A 21,538-nucleotide genomic window follows, 5' to 3' on the forward strand; every position below is an offset into this window, starting at 1 on the left:
CTAACATCACACAGAAAAATAAACTCAAAATGGATTAGAGACCTAAATGTAAGACCGGATACTATAAACCTCTTAGAGGAAAACATAGGAAGAACACACTTTGACATAAATCACAGCAAGATCTTTTTTAATCCACCTCCTAGAGTAATGGAAATAAAACCAAAAATAAACAAATGGGACCTAATGAAACTTAAAAGATTTTGCACAGCAAAGGAAACCATAAACAAGATGAAAAGACAGCCCTCAAAATGGGAGAAAATATTTGCAAAAGAATCAACGGACAAAGGATTAATCTCCAAAATATATAAACAACTCCTGCAGCTCAATATTAAAGAAACAAACAACCCAATCCAAAAATGAGCAGAAGACCTAAATAGACATTTCTCCAAAGAAGACATGCAGACGGCCAAGAAGCACATGAAAAGCTGCTCAACATTACTAATTATTAGAGAAATGCAAATCAAAATTACAATGAGGTATCACCTCACACCAATTAGAATGGGCATCATCAGAAAATCTACAAACAACAAATGCTGGAGAGGGTGTGGAGAAAAGGGAACCCTCTTGCACTGTTGGTGGGAATGTAAATTGATACAGCCACTATGGAGAACAGTATGGAGGTTCCTTAAAAAACTATCAATAGAATTACCATATGACCCAGCAATCCCACTACTGGGCATATACCTGGAGAAAATCATAATTCAAAAAGACATATGCACCCCAATGTTCATTGCAGCACTATTTACAATAGCCAGGACATGGAAGCAACCTAAATGCCCATCGACAGATGAATGGATAAAGAAGTTGTGGTATATATATACAATGGAATATTACTCAGCCATGAAAAGGAACGAAATTGGGTTATTTGTTGAGACGTGGATGGATCTAGAGACTGTCATACAGAGTGAAGTAAGTCAGAAAGAGAAAAACAAATATTGTATATTAACGCATATATGTGGAACCTAGAAAAATTTTACAGATTAACCAGTTTGCAGGACAGAAATTGAGATGTAGAGAACAAACATATGGACACTAAGGGGGGAAAGCGGCAGTGGGTGGGGGGTGGGGGGGTGGGGGGATGAATTGGGAGATTGGAATTGACATGTATACACTGATGTGTATAAAATGGATGACTAATAACCTGCTGTATAAATAAAATAAAATTCAAAAATAAACAGTACTGTACATGCTTAATGATTTTCTTACCTTAAAATCTTTGATTATGTACACATGAATGCATTATTACACTTGTGAAAAAATTTAAATACAGATAACACTAAATTTTTTGACCATCATTCTCAGCCCTGGTTCGCTTCCCACCTTCCGAGAGGTAACAACTGTTACCAGTTTTGTGTGTATTCTCCCAGACCATGTTCTATGCATTTAATGCATATATATGTAGCCATAGGAAACAATTTACTGTTTTAGGTTGTTGATTTTTTGGTGGTTATTTTTTTTATACCAGTGCTATGATACAATATCGATCATTCTTCGAATTGCCTTTCTCACTAAACAATCAGTCTTGGAGTGCTTTCTGTATTGATACTTATAGAACTACTTCATTCATTTTGGCTGCTGCATTGTATTCTTTGTTATGAATATACCATGGTTTATTTAGCCTGTGTTGTTATTAATTGACTTTTAGGCTGTTTCCACTTTTTCTCTCTCACAAAAGACATGCTTATAGATGCTTCTTTATGTACCTGTATGAGTGTATCTCTAGAGTAGATTCAGAGAAATGGCATCACTTGATCTTAAGATCACCTACTTCCTTCTATGTGTGAATGAGAGGAAAAACTCTTTTGAGGATCCTGGAGGAGAAAAAGTTTAGTTCTTAAAAGTCCAAAAAATGATTCCCCCCCCCCAACACCAGCTTTGTTCTAGTATTATCTTGAGGTTTCTAGATAGGGGGGATGGGTAAAAATGAACAAGTAAAAGGACATACCAGGATTGAGGGGAAAGATAACAGGCAGATTTGGCTGAGTTCAGGATGCTGCCTTCTCTCTCTCTCTCTTTTTTTTTTTTAACATCTTTATTGGAGTATAGTTCCTTTACAATGTTGTGTTAGTTTCTGCTGTATAACAAAGTGAATCAGCTCTATGCATACGTATGTCCCCTTATCCCCTTCCTCTTGCGCCTCCCTCCCACACTCCCTATCCCACCCCTCTAGGTGGTCACAAAGCACCGAGCTAGTCTCCCTGTGCTATGCAGCTGCTTCCGACTAGCTATCTATTTTACATTTGGTAGTGTATATATGTCCATGCCACTCTCTAACTTCGTCCCAGCTTACCCTTCCCCCTCCCCATGTCCTCAAGTCCATTCTCTACGTCTGTGTCTTTATTCCTGTCCTGCCCCTACGTTCTTCAGAACCTTTTTTTTTTTAGATTCCATATATATGTGTTAGCATACGGTATTTGTTTTTCTCTTTCGGACTTACTTCATTCTGTATGACAGACTCTAGGTCCATCCACCTCACTACAAATAACTTAATTTCGTTTCTTTTTATGGCGAGTAATATTCCATTGTATATATGTGCCACATCTTCTTTATCCATTCATCTGTCGATGGACACTTAGGTTGCTTCCATGTCCTGGCTATTGTAAATAGTGCTGCAATGAACATTGTGGTACATGACTCTTTTTGAATTATGGTTTTCTCAGGGTATATGCCCAGTAGTGGGATTGCTGGATCATATGGTAATTCTATTTGTAGTTTTTTAAGGAACCTCCATACCATTCTCCATAGTGGCTGTATCAATTTACATTCCCACCAACAGTGCAAGAGGGTTCCCTTTTCTCCACACCCTCTCCAGCATTTATTGTTTGTATATTTTTGATGATGACCATTCTGACCGGTGTGAGGTGATACCTCATTGTAATTTTGATTTGCATTTCTCTAATGATTAGTGATGTTGAGCATCCTTTCATGTGTTTGTTGGCAATCTGTGTATCTACTTTGGAGAAATGTCTATTTAGATCTTCTGCCCATTTTTGGATTGGGTTGTTTGTTTTTTGATATTGAGCTGCATGAGCTCCTTTTATATTTTGGAGCTTAATCTTTGTCAGTTGCTTCATTCGCAAATATTTTCTCCCATTCTGAGGGTTGTCTTTTCATCTTTTTCATGGTTTCCTTTGCTGTGCAAAAGCTTTTAAGTTTCATTAGGTCTCATTTGTTTATTTTTGTTTTTATTTCCATTTCTCTAGGAGGTGGGTCAAAAAGGATCTTGCTGTGATTTATGTCATAGAGTGTTCTGCCTATGTTTTCCTCTAAGAGTTTTATAGTGTCTGGCCTTACATTTAGGTCTTTAATCCATTTTGAGTTTATTTTTGTGTATGGTGTTAGGGAGTGTTCTAATTTCACTTTTTACATGTAGCTGTCCAGTTTTCCCAGCACCACTTATTGAAGGGCTGACTTTTCTCCATTGTATACTCTTGCTTCCTTTATCAAAGATAAGGCTGGGGCTTCCCTGGTGGCACAGTGGTTGAGAATCTGCCTGCTAATGCAGGGGACATGGGTTCGAGCCCTGGTCTGGGAAGATCCCACATGCCGCGGAGCAACTAGGCCCGTGAGCCACAACTACTGAGCCTGCGCGTCTGGAGCCTGTGCTCCGCAACAAGAGAGGCCACGATAGTGAGAGGCCCGTGCACCGTGATGAAGAGTGGCCCCCGCTTGCTGCAACTAGAGAACACCCTCGCACAGAAACAAAGACCCAACACAGCCAAAAATAAATAAATTAATTAATTAATTAAAAAAAAAAAGATAAGGTGACCATATGTGCGTGCGTTTATATTTGGGCTTGCTATCCTGTTCCATTGAGCTATATTTCTGTTTTTGTGCCAGTACCATACTGTCTTGATTACTGTAGCTTTGTAGTATAGTCTGAAGTCAGGGAACCTGATTCCTCCAGCTCTGTTTTTCTTTCTGAAGATTGCTTTGGCTATTCGGGGTTTTTTGTGTTTCCATACAAATTGTGAAATTTTTTGTTCTAGTTCTGTGAAAAATGCCATTGGTAGTTTGATAGGGATTGCATTGAATCTGTAGATTGTTTTAGGTAGGATGGTCATTTTCACAATGTTGATTCTTCCAATCCAGGAACATGGTATAGCTCTCCATCTGTTTGTATCATCTTTAATTTCTTTCATCAGTGTCTTATAGCTTTCTGCATACAGGTCTTCTGTCTCCTTAGATAGATTTATTCCTAGGTATTTTATTCTTTTTGTTGCAATGGTAAATGGGAGTATTTCCTTAATTTCTCCTTCAGATTTTTCATCATTACTGTATAGGAATGCAAGAGATTTCCGTGCTTTAACTGTGTATGCTGCCACTTTACCAAATTCACTGATTGGCTCTAGTAGTTTTCTGGTGGCACCTTTAGGATTCTCTATGTATAGTATCATGTCATCTACAAACAGTGACAGTTTTATTTCTTCTTTTCCAATTTAGATTCATTTTATTTCTTTTTCTTCTCTGATTGCTGTGGCTAAAACTTCCAACACTATGTTGAATAATGGTGAGCGTGTGCAACCTTGTCTTGTTCCTGATCTTAGAGGAAATGGTTTCAGTTTTTCACCATTAAGAATGATGTTGGCTGTGGGTGTGTCTTATATGGCCTTTTTATGTTGAGGTAGGTTCCCTCTATGCCTACTTTCTGGAGAGTTTTTATCATAAATCTGTGTTGAATTTTGTCAAAAGCTTTTTCTGCATCTATTGAGATTATCACATGGTTTGTATACTTCAATTTGTTAATATTGTGTATCACATTGATTGATTTGCGTATATTGAAGAATCCTTGCATTCCGGGGATAAATGCCACTGGATTATGGTTTATGATCCTTTTAATGTGTTTTTGGATTCTGTTTGCTAGCATTTTGTTGAGAATTTTTGCATCCATGTTCATCAGTGATATTGGCCTGTAGTTTTCTTTTTTTTGTGACATCTTTGTCTGGTTTTGGTATCAGGGTGATGGTGGCCTTGTAGAATGAGTTTGGGTGTGTTCCTCCCTCTGCTATATTTTGGAAGAGTTTGAGAAGGATGGGTGTTAGCTCTTCTCTAAATGTTTGATAGAATTTGCCTGTGAAGCCATCTGGTGCTGGGTTTTTGTTTGTTGGAAGATTTTTAATCACAGTTTCGATTTCAGTGCTTGTGATTTGCCTGTTTGTATTTTCTATTTCTTCCTGGTTCAGTCTCAGAAGGTTGTGTTTTTCTAAGAATTTGTCCATTTCTTCCAGGTTGCCCATTTTATTGGCATATAGTTGTTTGTAGTAATCTCTAATGATCCTTTGTATTTCTGCAGTGTCAGTTGTTACTTCTCTTTTTTCATTTCTAATTCTATTGATTTGAGTCTTCTCCCTTTTTTTCTTGATGAGTCTGGCTAATGGCTTATCAATTTTGTTTATCTTCTCAAAGAACCAGCTTTTAGTTTTATTGATCTTTGCTATTGTTTCTTTCATTTCTTTTTCATTTATTTCTGCTCTGATCTTTATGATTTCTTTCCTTCTGCTAACTTTGGGGGTCTTTTTGTTCTTCTTTCTCTAATTGCTTTAGGTGTAAGGTTAGGTTGTTTATTTGAGATGTTTCTTGTTTCTTGAGGTAGGATTGTATTGCTATAAACTTCCCTCTTAGAACTGCTTTTGCTGCATCCCATAGGATTTGGGTCATCATGTTTTCATTGTCATTTGTTTCTAGGTATTTTTTGATTTCTTATTTGATTTATTCAGTGATCTCTCGGTTATTTAGTAGTGTGTTGTTTAGCCTCCATGTGTTTGTATTTTTTACAGTTTTTTTCCTGTAATTGATATCTAGTCTCATAGCGTTGTGGTTGGAAAAGATACTGATACAATTTCAATTTTCTTAAATTTACCAAGGCTTGATTTGTGACCCAAGATATGGTCTATCCAGGAGAGTGTTCCATGAGCACTTGAGAAGAAAGTGTATTCTGTTGTTTTTGGATGGAATGTCCTATAAATATCAATTAAGTCCCTGTTGTTTAATGTGTCATTTAAAGCTTGTGTTTCCTTATGCAATAGTTCCACAAAAATGTAGACTACATTTATATGCACATTAAAGGAAAGTGTTTATAGAGTCACTGCAAAACTGGTATTAATAATATGGATATATTCATCTATGTATCTATAATTTTAAAATAAAAAATAAACTGAAAAAAATTTAAAAAATAACGCTTGTGTTTCCTTATTTATTTTCATTTTGGATGATCTCTCCATTGGTGAAAGTGGGGTGTTAAAGCCCCCTACTATTATTGTGTTACTGTCGATTTCCCCTTTTATGGCTGTTAGCATTTGCCTTATGCATTGAGGTGCTCCTATGTTGAGTGCATAAATATTTACCATTGTTATATCTTCTTCTTGGTTTGATCCCTGGATCATTATGTAGTGTTCTTCTTTGCCTCTTGCAATAGTCTTTATTTTTAAGTCTATTTTGTCTGATATGAGAATTGGTACTCCAGCCTTCTTTTGATTTCCATTTGCATGGAATATCTTTTTCCATCCCCTCACTTTCACTCTGCATGTGTCCCTAGGTCTGAAGTGGGTCTCTTGTAGACAGCATATACACGGGTCTTGTTTTTGTATCCCTTCATCCAGTCTATGTCTTTTGGTGGGAGCATTTAATCCATTTACATTTAAGGTCATTATCGAGATATGTATGTTCCTATTACCATTTTTTTAATTGTTTTGGGGTTTGTTATTGTAGGCCTTTTCCTTCTGTTGTGTTTCCTGCCTAGAGAAATTCCTTTAGCATTTGTCGTAAAGCTGGTTTGGTGGTGCTGAATTCTCTTAGCTTTTGCTTGTCTGTAAAGGTCTTAATTTTTCCATCTAATCTGAATTAGATCCTTGCTGGGTAGAGTAATCTTGGTTGTAGGTTTTTCCCTTTCATCATTTTAAATATGTCCTGCCACTCCCTTCTGGCTTGCAGAGTTTCTGCTGAAAGATCAGCTGTTAACCTTATGGTGATTCCTTTGTATGTTATTTGTTGCTTTTCCCTTGCTGCTTTTAATATTTTTTCTTTGTATTTGATTTTTTAAAATTAATTAATTAATTTTTATTTTTGGCTATGTTGGGTCTTCGTTGCTGTGCGTGGTCTTTCTCTAGTTGTGGCAAGCGGGGTCTACTCTTCATTGCGGTGCGCAGGCTTCTCATTGTGGCGGCTTCTCTTGTTGTGGAACATGGGCTCTAGGCACGCAGGCTTCAGTAGTTGTGATACGCAGGCTCGGTAGTTGTGGCTCAGAGGCTCTACAGTGCAGGCTCAGTAGTTGTGGCACACGGGCTTAGTTGCTCCGCGGCATGTGGGATCTTCCCAAGCCAGGGCTCGAACCCGTGTCTCCTGCATTGGCAGGTGGCTTCTTAACCACTGTGCCACCCAGGAAGCCCTGTATTTAATTTTTGATAGTTTGATTAATATGTGTCTCGGCGTGTTTCTCTTTGGGTTTATCCTGTATGGGATTCTCTGTGCTTTCTGGACTTGATTGACTATTTCCTTTCTCATGTTAGGGAAGTTTGTGACTATAATCTCTTCAAATATTTTCTCAGACCCTTTCTTTTTCTCTTCTCCTTCTGGGACCCCTATAATTCGAATGTTGGTGCGTTTTATGTTGTCCCAGAGGTCTCTGAGACTGTCCTCAATTCTTTTCATTCTTTTTTCTTTATTCTGTTCCCTGGCAGTTATTTCCACCATTTAATCTTCCAGCTCACTTATCCGTTCTTCTGCCTCAGTTATTCTGCTATTGATTACTTCTAGAATATTTTCATTTTCAATTATTGTGTTGTTCATCACCGTTTGTTTGCTCTTTAGTTCTTCTAGATCCTTGTTAAATGTTTCTTGTATTTTCTCCATTCTGTTTCCGAGATTTTGGATCATCTTTACTGTCATTACTCTGAATTCTTTTTCAGGTAGGTTGTATATTTCATCTTCATTTATTTGGTCTTGTAGGTTTTTACCTTGCTCCTTTGTCTGTACTATATTTTTTTGTTGTTTCATTTTTTTTTGATGGGTGGGGCTGTATTCCTGTCTTACTGGTTGTTTGGCCTGAGGTGACCACCACTGGAGTTTGCAGGCAGTTGGATAGAGCCGGGTCTTGGTGCTGAGATGAGGACCTCTGGGAGGCCTCACTCCAATTAATATTCCCTGGGGTCTGAGGTTCTCTGTTAGTCCAGCAGTTTGGACTCAGAGCTCCCACCACAGGAGCCTGGGTCCAACCTCTGGCCTGGGAACCAAGATCCTGCAAGCTGCATGGCACGGCAGAAAAAAAAAAAAAAAAAGGAGCAGCACAATATCAAAGAATAAAAAACAAAATAAAATTAGAAAGATAGGCTTCCCTGGTGGTGCAGTGGTTGAGAATCCGCCGGCCAATGCAGGGGACACGGGTTCGAGCCCTGGTTTGGGAAGATCCCACATGCCGTGGAGCACCTGGGCCCGTGAGCCACAACTACTGAGCCTGCGCGTCTGGAGCCTGTGCTCCGCAACAAGAGAGGCTGCGATAGTGAGAGGCCCGCGCACCGCGATGAAGAGTGGCCCCCACTTGCCGCAACTAGAGAAAGCCCTCGCACAGAAACAGACTCAACACAGCCAAAATAAATAAATAAATAAATAAATTTTATTAAGAAAAAAAAAAATTAGAGAGATAAAAAATATGTCAGGAAAAATAAAAATATAATTGAAACAACTGCAATAAGGTAAAATAAAACCACAACAGAAAAAAGAAATAAAAAGGAGGGGGGGACAATCCAAAAGGAGAGAACAATAACAAAGTATAAAGAATAAAATAAAATTAGAAAAATAAAAGATTTATTAGGAAAACTAAAAATATAAATGAATCAACAACAATGAATCAACAAGGTAAAACAGAACCCCAATCTAAAAAAACAAAAGAAGAAGAAAAAAAAACTCCTTCCCCTCCTTGTCTATGGGGGCAGAGTTTAGGCAGGGGTGGAACTTAGGCAGGGGCAGGGTTTGGGGTGGGGCGGGACCTAGGCTCAGGACCAACACAGCAGGAAAAGAGCTTGGGGGCGGGGCCTAGGTGGGGCGACGTTCAAGCGTGGGGCGGGACCTCTGCTTAGGACCTGTGAGGAAGGGGAGAGGCAGCACGTGGAAAGGGGGGCCTCTGGAGTGTGGAGGTCCGGAGTTTGGAGGTAAGGCCCTGGGTGAGGGTGTGTGGGTGGGGTTTAGTCCCAGCGCATTGGAGGGGGTCTCAGAGGGGGTCTCCGAGTGTAGAGGTAGGGCCCTGGCTGGGGATGTAGGGGCGGGGCTTGGGCTCTGTGCGTCAGGAGGGAGGCTCCGAGGGCAGAGGATTAGGTCCGGGAGCCCAACAGGCTCCCTGGTGCTTAAGTGGACAGGGAAAGCGCTTCCCTTCCGTTCCTCCACTCCCCCGCCACCATCTCCCCCAGGGTGTCCCCCCCTCCCCACTGGACCCCTAACCGTGGGTGGGTCCCGCTGGGTGTAGAACTCCTCTCCTCCCCCAGCGCCCCCTCAGGGGTGCCGGTCCCAGAGGTTTGGTCTTTACTTTTGCTCCCCCTTCCCCCCCTCCCACTCCCTCAGGACCCGCGCGGCTGGAGGGGGCCTCGGTGGGCAGAGGATCAGGCCCAGGATCTCAGCAGGCTCCTGGGGGCCCAAAGGAGCAGGGGAAACCTGGCCACGCTCCCTTTTGGTCCTCTGTCCTCCCAGTGGTCCCCCAATTTCCCCCTTCGGGGGAGGGATCCCCTCCCCTCCCCCAGCCGCCCCTCAGGGGCACCAGTCCCGTTCCGCTTCCACTTCTCCTCCCGCTTCACTCCCCCCACGCCCCACGTCCTACCCTGTCGCTGGGGGTTCCTCCCGCCCCCATAGGTGTCCGTGGTCCCCCACCGGTGCCTGGTAGGTGCTCTAGTTGTGCAGGGGCGCGAATTCCACATCCTCCTAGTACGCCATCTTGACTCCGCCCTTTCCAAAATCTGCCTTCTCTCTTATGGGAGGGAAGAATGCTCCCACTCAAGCCCAGTGAATCCAACTGTCAACCCAACTTTTGGTGGGTACACATGGGGTACAGAGCACAAAACTCGATGCTATAAGGATTATGGTAGATGACATGGTTTCTGCCTTGATGAGGGAGAACACACATCCATTCATGGGGAAACGCAGAAACACTTTCAAGCCATACATTGTACCACCTAGTGCAACTTGGTGTCAGGCAAACTGAGCACAGCCAGGATTACTGCTGAGTGAATATTAAATCTTCTTGGCCTTTCACCGGGTTTACTGCCCTAGGTTTTTACCTGGTCTCCTCACCCATAATCTCTCCCTTTCAGGTTATCCAGATGACTGCTGATAAAATAATCTCAGAAAACCACTCTTTTGGTATTTGGGATCTTGCTCATTCCCTACTTCTCTTATTCTGCCTGTTAAACTTCCCTTCATTCTTCAAGATTCAGCTCAATAACTTTATGGTGGGAATCATTTGCAATACATAAGTGTATCAAATTAACATGCAGTATACCTTAAGCTTAAACAATGTTATATGTCAATTACATCTCAAGAGTTGGAAAAAAAACTCAGCTCAAAATTTATTTACTCAACATGTATTACTTAACATGTATTGAGCACATACTATGTTCCAATCACCTCTTCTAAAACTTTCTTTGACTCTAGGTTCTGTGAGTTACTGCCTCCCTGCTTCTTCTCTTGTAATAGATCCTACTTTATTGTGATTACTTAGTTATTTTTCTGGCCTAACTCTACCCCAGACTGTAAGTTCTTTAAGTAGAGGGCCTCTCTCTTACCCATCTCTGTACCCCCAGCACACAATATGATGCTGGTTATATGACTGATCCTTAATCAATGTTTGCTCCACACGAAGCATGGATAAATGAGCTTCTCAGAAATGTGTACACTGGTTTTCAATGTCCTTTGGGGATTTGGAAGCCAAATCTTGCTCAGAGAGAGAAGCAGCTAAATTAGGTGGCAAGAGCAAAAATAGTCTTTGATGTGACATGTCCTAGATCCTGAAAGTAAGAAAGGGAGGACCTGGTACTTGCCCCAGTCTAGGTCTTCTCATTCTGTGTTTCAAACACACAGCCTATATTTCTCTTCACAATATAAGGTGTGCTAAAAAATTATTTGTTCAAAAAAATAATGGAAAGCTTTTTAAAAGACCCCAGCTTTCCCTAAGGAGGAACTGCACGTTTTTAAAGCTCAAATCTAATGTTGCCCCGTTGCCTAAAGCCCTTTGATCACTTCCCAGTGCTCTTAGGATAAAGTTCAAATTTTTTAACTTGACTTGCAAGGCTCCACATGGCCTGGGGCCGCCTACCTCACCAGCATTCTTACACATCATTCTTCCTGGAGCTCTTTACACTTCAGCCCCACAAGTCATTTCTTTGTTCCTCAAGGGCTCCAAGCTTCCTCATCAATGATGCTCCTTACACCCAGAGCACCCTCTGGTGCAACCCACCCACCCGCCTCCCACCTTGCCCACGTCATCTGGTTAATTGCCACTCATCTCTCAGGTCTCAGTGTAGCTGTCATTGCCAAGGAAGGCCTTCCCTTGGCCACTCAGGAGGCTAGCTTACCCTATTCTCCACCTGCAAAGCACTCTGTGTTTTTCCTTTATAGCACTTAGGATTATTGTAACTTGATCATTAAGTGTGTAATTATTGAATGTTTGTTTTTCACTCCTCACCTCCTAACTCCGGACTATAAGGTCCATGGGGACGGGCTCTGCATCTGCTCTGCTCACTACTTTATCAAAGGGGCTTTACCTACATCATTTCATTTAGTTTCAAATCCTGTCAGGTAGACATCCTCATCCCTTATTTGAGAGAGGAGAAGCCTCAGAGAGATGTATGGTAGAGCCAAGATTTGACCACAGTTCCATCTGCATTATTAAAAGCCTAAAAGGGTTAGAAGTTCATTTTTTTGGGATTTGAATTCTCAGGATCTAAACTGGAGTCCCAGTTCTACCTCTTTATAGGCTTATCATTCTGGGAGATTCTTCTCGTGTAGAATAGAGATAATATTACTTACCTTATGTACCTCCTAATTTTCTTAGAGGATCAAATGAAATAATATACATGACATCCCTGGTAGATCATAATCCCCTCTGCAAACATAAGTGAAACAGGTAGCATTTTTCGTCAGGCTTGAGTCTGTAATGGTTGCTGCTTGTCCGGTCTGCCCACTCTGGGCATCAGTTTCTTGGATAAAATTGTCAGGCTGGAGACACTGAATCCATCTGTCCTTGTATACTGTCTAGAGGAGGCTGTTAGATTGGACTTATACTGACAACAAAAAGATTAATTTAGAATGATACCATCCATCTTACAAAACAAGAATTATACATTTAGCTTTTACATACATATAAAGACAATAAATAATATGCAGTGTGTTTCTAGTATTTAACCTCTAGTCCTTGATCACCCAGATGAAATGGTTAGGTAAGTGTAGTTAATGATTAGCATTAATGGTTAAGAGCCTAGACTTTGGAGTCAGAGAAATTTGGATTCAATTCTCTCAGCTCTACATTTACCAACAAGGAGGGCTTGGGCAAGTTACTTAACTTCTCTAAGCTTCACTTCTTCATCTTTAAAATGTACCTACCCCTCAGATTGTTGTAAGGACTGAAACAAACAATGTAAGTAAGTGCCTGGAACTTAGGAAACAGTCTGTCAATGTGGAGAGTCATTATTACCATACCAGTCTGCTTTCTTTCCTGGCTTGCTGATCCCTATACACCTATTTGTCCCATGCTTCTTCCATTCCAATTGGAATGACGACTTTCAGGTGTCAGAGTCTTAAATACTAATGCCAAGAACCCTCTCAATCTGCAACCAGTCTAAGTGAAGCCAAACTTGTATGAAGGTGAGAGCTTTCCTCCCGTGCACTCTGCACAATAAGTCCTACCACTTTCTTGTATTTCTGGGGAAGATTCTTTATTTGTGCAGAGCAGCAAGTTCCTGTAACCATATTTGAACAACTGCATGTCTCTGCTCAACTCCTTTTGAGTGGCACAGTAAGGATGGGAGGATCTCATTCTCTCTGGCTTTGCACAGTAAAAAGATGTACAATTTGGAGCCACAGTGAAAAGGGGGTTTACTGTTCAGTCATTTCACGGCTTCTACCACATAGGATCTATAAGGTGATATGATTCATAATTAATTTAAAAAAGAGAGACACTGTAATTTTGAAGTAGGAGTCAGAAATTCTAGCGATAGCATTGTATTCTGGTTTGTCTGTGTGTTTCTCACTTAAAATACACTTATTGAGAACTTACGGTGTTTTCTTCTCTGGGGGAGGAATACAAAGATGAATAAGTTATCTCTTCCTCATAGGAACTAAATCCTCTGTAGGAGATGGAAAAGGACACAAACAATGGAAGGGAATAAACAAGTAGGGGAGGAAGGACGTCCTGAGACCCTCTATTCTGAATGGGGATTTATATGTACGGGGTGGTAGGTTAAGGGAATAAAAAGGTCATGGGCGCTGGAGTGGGCCTGAATCCTGGCATTTGTATTAAATTACCCTGAGTGAGCCATTTGCCCTCTCTGAACCAGTTTTCTCATGTGAAAAAGGAGAATAATGCTTACCGCAGAAGATCGTTGTAAGGATTAACTGAGATAAAGTACATCATGTGCGAAGTGCGATGCTAGGCTAATTATAGATAATAAATATTAGCCATTATAAATATCATTATGATTAATACACCAATACATAGATACTATCTGAAAATCTTGTCAGCATATAGGGCCAGTGGAAGGGGCTTAAATGAAAGAGATCTTAACGCCCATCCCAGCAGCACGGTGGACGTGGAACATCTTCTCAGATATGCAAATGTGAAGTCCTTGCTGCTAAATATTTTCCACTCTTCTGACACAGGTAATGACATCCTGTGGTCACTCCCCTCCCCTAGTGAACTATTAGATGGTGGTTTCACACACACCCCACCTAAGATGGTGGATTATCTGATGGTAACAGAGAAACAGGAAGATCAGTGGTTTCAATTGAGCAAAGAGACTGTGTTTTACAGTAAATAACTCTTCCATTTCTATCAGTTCCTTGACCAAACACTTAAGTGACGTGGAATGATAAGGAAGCCAAGACACAGCTTTGAAAAAGCTGAAAGTCTCCTTGATGTTAGAAGCACATTCTGTTGTCCATAGCATGCTGAATAAGATGATGGCTGAAGACAACTTCATGGACAGGATAATTGCCCTAGCACACAGCCAGATGGAGGAGGGGAGCCTGGTAGCGTACCTCTAAGTGCAGCTGCACCTTCCTGCATGAAGCTGCTGTTCTGCACTAGGGTCTCTCATTCGGTTTGACCAAGTTAGGAAAGAGATGCAGATTTGACGAAAACAGAAACTGCATTGAAACTAACTCAGCTCATTTATTATAAAACACTTTGATATATGGGAAACGGGGTTTCTAGGAGGAGAAAATGAGACAATCTGAGATATAATAGTTATTATTCTTAAGAAATACCACTATGGTCTTTCTTCTGTTTCTAAAAGCAGTATTCTCGTAAGGAAATTGTACCACCTAAGGGTTTAATTGGCATTAATTTGGTTGTACCTATGTTCATCATGATGATACTCATTAACAGTGGGTACCATTTTTGAGCTTCCAGCTTAGGTCATGGGGACCCCTGGGATTCAGTGAGAACTCTGTGACCCTTGGAGAGCTGCTTATCCTCAGACTTGAGGCTGTAAGCCCCATAAGGGTGGAGGCCTTTTCTGTCTTCTTCAGGACTGTGTCCTACTCAGAGCCAACACGTGATGGCTGCTCAATCAATACTTGTTGAAGTATTTAACTCAACATGCATACACTGACAACAACCCTGAAAGTGCAATATTATTAGCTCTAGTTGGTGAATAATAAAGTTGACCTGCTTGTTTCAAAGCTATCTACAGAGCTATGCATGTGATGAGGTGTTGCAGGGGTGGGAGAAGTTTGCTGTACAGTCACATGATCTCTGAGCTTAATATGGGAGAATCAAGGAGAGTAATATTGTTTATGTGAAGATTCTTTTCATATTTCCAGAGAGTGGGAGAGAGTAGCTCTGTTGGCCATTTGACTAGAGAAGGAGCTTGAAACCACGTGTATGGATAAAGGTGGAATCAAGTGGTGATATATTGTCTGGAGAAGAGAATGCTTGGGGACATTATACCCAGGCTCATGTAGCCCAGAGCCAACTCAGAGCAGAAGAAACTGTCTTGACCTGTGTAGGCTCAGAGGGCAGAATGCAGTGTGAGTTTTAGGGAAACCGACTTTGGTTCAACACAGGGAAGAGCATTGTAACTTCTTCTGCTGTTTAGAAATAGAATAGATCACCTTAGAGGCAAGAAATCCCCTGCTTGGATTGTGTCCAAGGAGTGACCACGTGATGACTTGACAGGGATTCTGTAAAAGACATTTGAACCTTGGCTCAGGGCTGAAGGGCATTGGAATATCTCCTTTATGTCTCCTAGAATCTATGATTCTATAATCCTGTATTTGAAATTTGTAAACATGGTATCTAGAAATGAATATACTTAAAAGGAAACTGAGTAATAGGTTAGGTCAGATTCCATTAGCTTATAAGGTCCCCTAGGGCAGGATATCTGTCTCTGTGATACAGCATTGTGCTCCCAGCACCCATTACTGTGCTGGCACATAGTACACCTTTATTAACACACATTAAGTAAATCAGTTGGAATCCTGAGTACACTGGGGAAACTATCATGCTCTGAGCACTGATTTCCCAGGAAGTTAGGGAATGAAAATGGAACCAGATCTACTTTCCTGTTCCCCTTTTCTACGTAGATTATAAGTTTGGTCTAGAGGGAAACGTTTTCTCTTTAAATGTTGGACTCCCGTAGAGTCCTTTTCTTGGATGAAGTGCCTCAGTGTGTGTATTTTCTGTTGCCTTCACTAGCGCAGAAGCTATTTTGAGTAGAACACGCAGAAACCCACTTGTGGAATGCTGGAATGTGAAGACTGGCAGGGGCCTGTGAGATGCCCTGCTCTGTCTGCCGTTGAGAATAGGCAGGAGCAAGACATAAATTAACAGGCAGAAAACCATAATCCAACATGGGGAGTCACCCACAGAGGGAGACAATGATTGTGTCTAGCACTGTGTCTGGCACCTATTAGGGTCTCAATCCAGCAAAGTGAATGAATGAACAAATAGAGCCTTGTGATGTCCAGGGCAGTGCTGGACTTGGGACCAGGAAGCCTGGATTCTCCTCTGGATCTGTCTGTCACTGACTACCTGTGTGACACTTGCACATTCCTTATCCTCTCTAGCTGTCATCTGGGGTTACCTGGCATTCAAACAACTGTCCCATTTGAGATTACCAGTTGTAGAGGCAGGAGACCACGCTTGTCTCGGCTAGTTGGTAGCAGTGGAAATGGAGAGAAGTGGATGGATTTGAGGGCCATTTTAAAGGAGTAAGTAGGGTGGCATGTGTAATTTGATGTGGGATGTGAAGGAGGGGAAGTGGTCAAGGATGACACCTAGATTTCTGACTTAGGCATCTGGGTGGACGGCAGCAATGTTTGCAGAGAGAGGAACTTGCCAGCAGGAGTGGGTTTGAGAGGAAGATGACGAACCACACCTTGTGCTCTCAGAAGCCACACACTCAGAGAGATCCTGGCCCTTTGGCTCTTCCCCTGCCTCCCTGACTGAGATGAGGCCTTTGTGTGAGGGGGCGGGCAGACCGAGTAGCTGCAAATGTGACAGGGCCCCCGGTTATGCCTCCTGGTGCTGCAATGCTTCAGGGGCTAGTGTAACTCAGCCTCAAATCTTTACATCCATCTTTTCTCTTATTGCTAAGGCAGCTCCGGAAGGCAAGTTGGAGAGCTGGGACCCACAAACCTAAAATTATAAAGAAAAAGTAAAGAACCAGGGGAAGCTTCAAGACTAGAAGCTGGTTTCCTGCCAGCGTTTTTCTTTGTTTAATGCACTTGCCCACACTCTCCCTGGTTTCCAAAGACCAACTGCAGGCGGGACTCCTGCAGCCTGTGTCAGCACCTCCAGGCCTTGGTGCTGAATAAATGAAGCTAGAAGAAGGAAGAAAATGGAGCTCTCTGAGGGCTGGGGGTGGCGGGGAGCAGCTAGCTGAGTGGCAGAGGGGATGGCAGGATAAGGATCGATGCATAATGGAGAGAAGAGAGCTCCCCACAGGCACTGAGCTGCAACTGATCTCAGCCTCGTTTAAGTCCTGCAGGCCTGGGTGCAGTGAGCTGACCCCAGCAAAGCCCTGCAGGAGTCCAGAGAATAACCGGCATCCCATGGAGTCCTCTGAATATGGCTGTGGAGAGAGGACCCAAGCTTTACACAGTAGAAAGAGACATGAAAGGGACAAAGGTGGAAAAACAAATGTGAAAATAGAAATTATGGCTGTCCCTTTTATTTATTTATTTATTTATTTATTTGGCTGTGTTGGGTCTTCGTTTCTGTGCAAGGGCTTTCTCTAGTTGCGGCGAGCGGGGGCCACTCTTCATCGCGGTGCGCGGGCCTCTCACTATCGCGGCCTCTCTTGTTGCGGAGCACAGGCTCCAGATGCGCAGGCTCAGTAGTTGTGGCTCACGGGCTCAGTTGCTCCGCGGCATGTGGGATCTTCCCGGACCAGGGCTCGAACCCGTGTCCCCTGCATTGGCAGGCAGATTCTCAACCACTGCGCCACCAGGGAAGCCCCGGCTGTCCCTTTTAAAAAGAATGTTTTATTGTTTTTGTTTCTAATTACAAACACAATATATGCTCATGAAAATTTAAGAAATGTAGAGAAGTAAAACAAAGACTCAGCTGTAATCCCACTAACCACTCCTGCCGTTTGATGAATATTTACTGACTGCTGACTAGCTGAGGCACAATTTAAGGCCCACAACAACCCTGAGACTTAGGTAGGGTTGTTATTCCCTTTTAATCAATGAAAGAAGGAGCTGAGATCAGAGAGGTTGAGATTTGCCTGAAGACACACAGCTGGCAAGTGATGGAGCCTGGATTTGAACCTGGTTCTATATACCAGTTTTCTCACAATACTCTGTCTTGATCCATGGGTATACCCGAGGTGATGCCACTTCATCAAATAATCCCGATTTTCCGATGGGAAATACTCCAAAGCAAAAAGATAACACATGAAGATGTTTCCAAAATGTGTCTTATCTTTCCAGTCATGTCACACTTTGTGTAATTCTGTAAACTCATCCATTGCAAAGGTGGTGTTTTAATTCTTTGCCCCTTCTGACGACCAGAACAGAAGGCAGCTTTCCTCCCATCACTTGGCCTGAGGCTTCCTTCTGCTTCTGCCCAAGGCAGGCTGCAGTTAGCACTCATTGCTTAACCTCTTCCTCCTGCAAGTCACTCTTTGAAGCAGAATATTTTGTTTAGCCCATTTTGACACCATGGACATTCTGTGACCCTAAATATCAACCAATCACTTTTTTTAAATGAACAAACATGTTTAACAACCTTACCCCTTTTCTAAGCTTTACCATCTCCCATCACATCTCTGATTCAGCCCCTTCCTTGAATCCCCCATCTGACCCTCACTTCATCCTGACATTAGACTGAGTTTCTTCTGTACAGACTACATGATGCTCTTTTAAAAGTTGAAAACTGAATGCTTTACTCTTTATAGAAATGACTTAAGTGTGAATGTCAGAATATCCCTAGCATCAAAATGACCTCAACCAAACATCATATACCCAGTCCCCAATCCTGACTACCCAGCCTTGTCCCCAGCAAGTCACTTACTGATGGCTTTAGACACTTGCTGTGTATCCTCCCCTGTGAACTAACTGGCCCTGACTCTTCCTGATAACTCTCCAGTGGCTCTTAATCTGGAGTTGTCATTTAGAGCAGGAACTTTGGAACCAAGCTGTCTCAATCCTACCTTTACCACTCCCTGTGTGACCTTGGGCAAGTTATTTAACTTCCCTGTGCCTCAGTTTCCTTGTTTGTTAAATGGAGAAAATAATATCTATTTTATAAGGTTGTTGTGAGAACAAATATTTGTAACGCTAATGCTTGCAAAGGTCTTAGAACATGACCTGGCATGTTGGAAGCATGCAGTAAAAGTTAGCTATTAAGACAAATGGACTTGTCTGTCCATCTTGTCACCTTTACGACCAGTAGTCAAGCTATATTTCTTAAAAATAATTTTGAATTTTAGTGGCTTTCCTGTTTTATTTATTGGAATTGTTGGGTAATTTGTTTTAATAGCACACACAGTAGTTTATCTACAGTTACAGTTAGTAGTTTATCTACAGTGAATAGACTTTCGTCAGCTGGCCTAGAAAACCAAATAACCACTCTAACACTATGTGTATATATACACATCTGTTTATCTATCTATCTACATGTATATATACACACACATTTGCAGTGGATTTTTGGACAGCAGTTTTTATGTAATATATCCAGTTTATTGTATAAACTAATTTTTCTTCTATTTGTTTTTCATTTCCAAAGGTTGACTGATAAAGCATTGTCAAGACTCAGCATGGTCTTGAATATACCCAGGATTTTGTATTTTATTCCCTGTGTGATGAGGAGCTGCCCATGGCTTTGGAGGAGGAGAGCGGCATAGGCTTCAGAGGAGGAGGTTAGGAAGCAATGCAGAGGCTGGCCTGACTAGGGGATCTTGGAGTTTGGGAGATCAGTTAAGAGGCTGTTAGAATGACTCAGACAAGAGGGGGATACATGAGAGAATAATTTGGGGATAGAATTAGGAAGGCTTGGGAATGAAGTGGTGAGACAAGTGGAGGAGATAATTCTAAAAGTTTTTATTTTGGGTGAATGGGAGGATGGTAAAGAAAGGCAGCCTTCTCTATTGTTTTCTAAATACAGAAGGGATTCAAAATTTTCAAGGAGAGGAAGAGATAGGCTGTGAAAAGTCAGAATATAATGCAAGCCTCTTCCTTAACTCAAAAAAACAAAACAAAACAAAACCTAGGGACTTCCCTGGTGGTCCAGTGGTTAAGAATCCGCCTTCCAATGCAGGGGCCCCGGGTTCGATCCCTGGTCGGGGAACTAAGATCCCACAAGCCACGGGACAACAAGGCCCGCATGCCGCGACTACAGAGCCCACGCACCACAACCACTGAGCCTGTGCTTATGGAGCCTGCGTGCCACAACTAGAGAGAAGCCCACGCCGCAATGAAAGATCATGCCACAACTAAGACCCAACGCCGCCAAAAATAAATAAATAAATAAATTAATTAATTAAATATTTAAAAAAATCTATGTGTACCTAGAAAATTTGACATCTGAACCTAAAACGAAACAAGAAAAAAGGGGGGGACATATAGGGTTGATAATGATTTTCACTGATGATCCACTTGACAATGATAATCAAGCACATTAAATGTTACATTCCAAGGAGGGTGGAGCAGATGCTAAGTCTGTGACATAGCATAGTCTTTCATCTCTGCAGATGTGGAAGTTTTCCTCTCCCAACAGAACAGCCAGAAACCTGTTTGGAAAGACCCAAACAAGGCCACAAGCACCCAACTACATCCTTTCCAAGATGTTAATACTTTTCACTTTCATCCAAGATTCCCAAAGTCTGTGTGTTCGGTGGACAAAGAACGAGACAGAGGGGATGCCCTGGTCTGAGCCCACATGGGCAGCCAACCATGCAGAAGGGAGTGGCTGCAGCCTCCAGGCCAGAAAAAGTGTCTCCACAAAACCACATTCTCTTCCCACCTCCCTCCGAAACACACCAGCTGGTATAGGGAGAGTTTCTGAAAATGAGAATGAAGCTTTCTTATATTGTGTCTGTGGGTTCTGTTACCATATTTTCTAAGTCAGAACTCCAGGTGCATGACAGATACAGTTGTACTAATGGCAACCAAGGGACAGGATATTTTAAAGATACTCTGAAAAAAATCTAGAGTACGTGTTTGCCCTGGTAAAAATACATCATTTAAAAAACTGATTCCACAGGTATTTATTTGGCACCTAGTAGGTGCCAGGCACTGGTGGTAGAGGGGTGAACAAAATAGACAACATGTTACATAATGGGAATGGGCACCCCACTGGGCAGTGTGTTGAGGTTTAGGATCTGGACCATTAAGTTAAAGATATGATCCAAAAAGAACACAGTTGGGTAGGTAATTACATTGCAGATCTTTAACTTCTATTTGAATCCCCAAAGTTCAAAAGGACCAATTCTAACCCTGCCTGACTAATCAGGGATATAGTCTCTAACCCCCAGTGGGAAATTATCCCTGAGCTCCCCTGCTGAAAAACCTTGGATCATTCTATCAGGCACTATAATTATATATATATATATATATATATATATATATATATATATATATCTGTGTTATCAGCCTTTGTAGACTTTTTCAAAGCAGGCTGCTTTTGCTTATCTCTCCAGATCCCTCTTCTGACACCACCCTATTCCCCTCCCTTCTCCTTTCCAATTCACCTCATCCAACGTTCTTTCCATGCCAAACTTTTTGTGAGTCTCCCTATGTGCACAGGCTCTTTCCAGCTCATGCCTTTGTGTACACAGTTCCCTCTGATAGAACACCCTTTCCGTTCTTTGACTTTGACTCTTTTTGGGAAGAG

General features: G+C 41.8%; 1 long non-coding RNA gene across 1 annotated transcript in view; it reads right to left on the minus strand.

Moving 5' to 3' along the window:
* Window positions 1-17,495: 17,495 nt before the first annotated feature.
* The window catches only part of LOC133099235 (uncharacterized), a 58,149-nt gene continuing 54,106 nt past the window's right edge, over window positions 17,496-21,538 (minus strand). Inside the window, exon 4 of the long non-coding RNA XR_009702308.1 lies at window positions 17,496-17,665. This is a non-coding gene — a long non-coding RNA (uncharacterized LOC133099235). The remainder of the gene's footprint in view (window positions 17,666-21,538) is intronic.

Source organism: Eubalaena glacialis, chromosome 10 (genome assembly GCF_028564815.1).
Source record: "Eubalaena glacialis isolate mEubGla1 chromosome 10, mEubGla1.1.hap2.+ XY, whole genome shotgun sequence".
NCBI classification, from domain to species: domain Eukaryota; kingdom Metazoa; phylum Chordata; class Mammalia; order Artiodactyla; family Balaenidae; genus Eubalaena; species Eubalaena glacialis.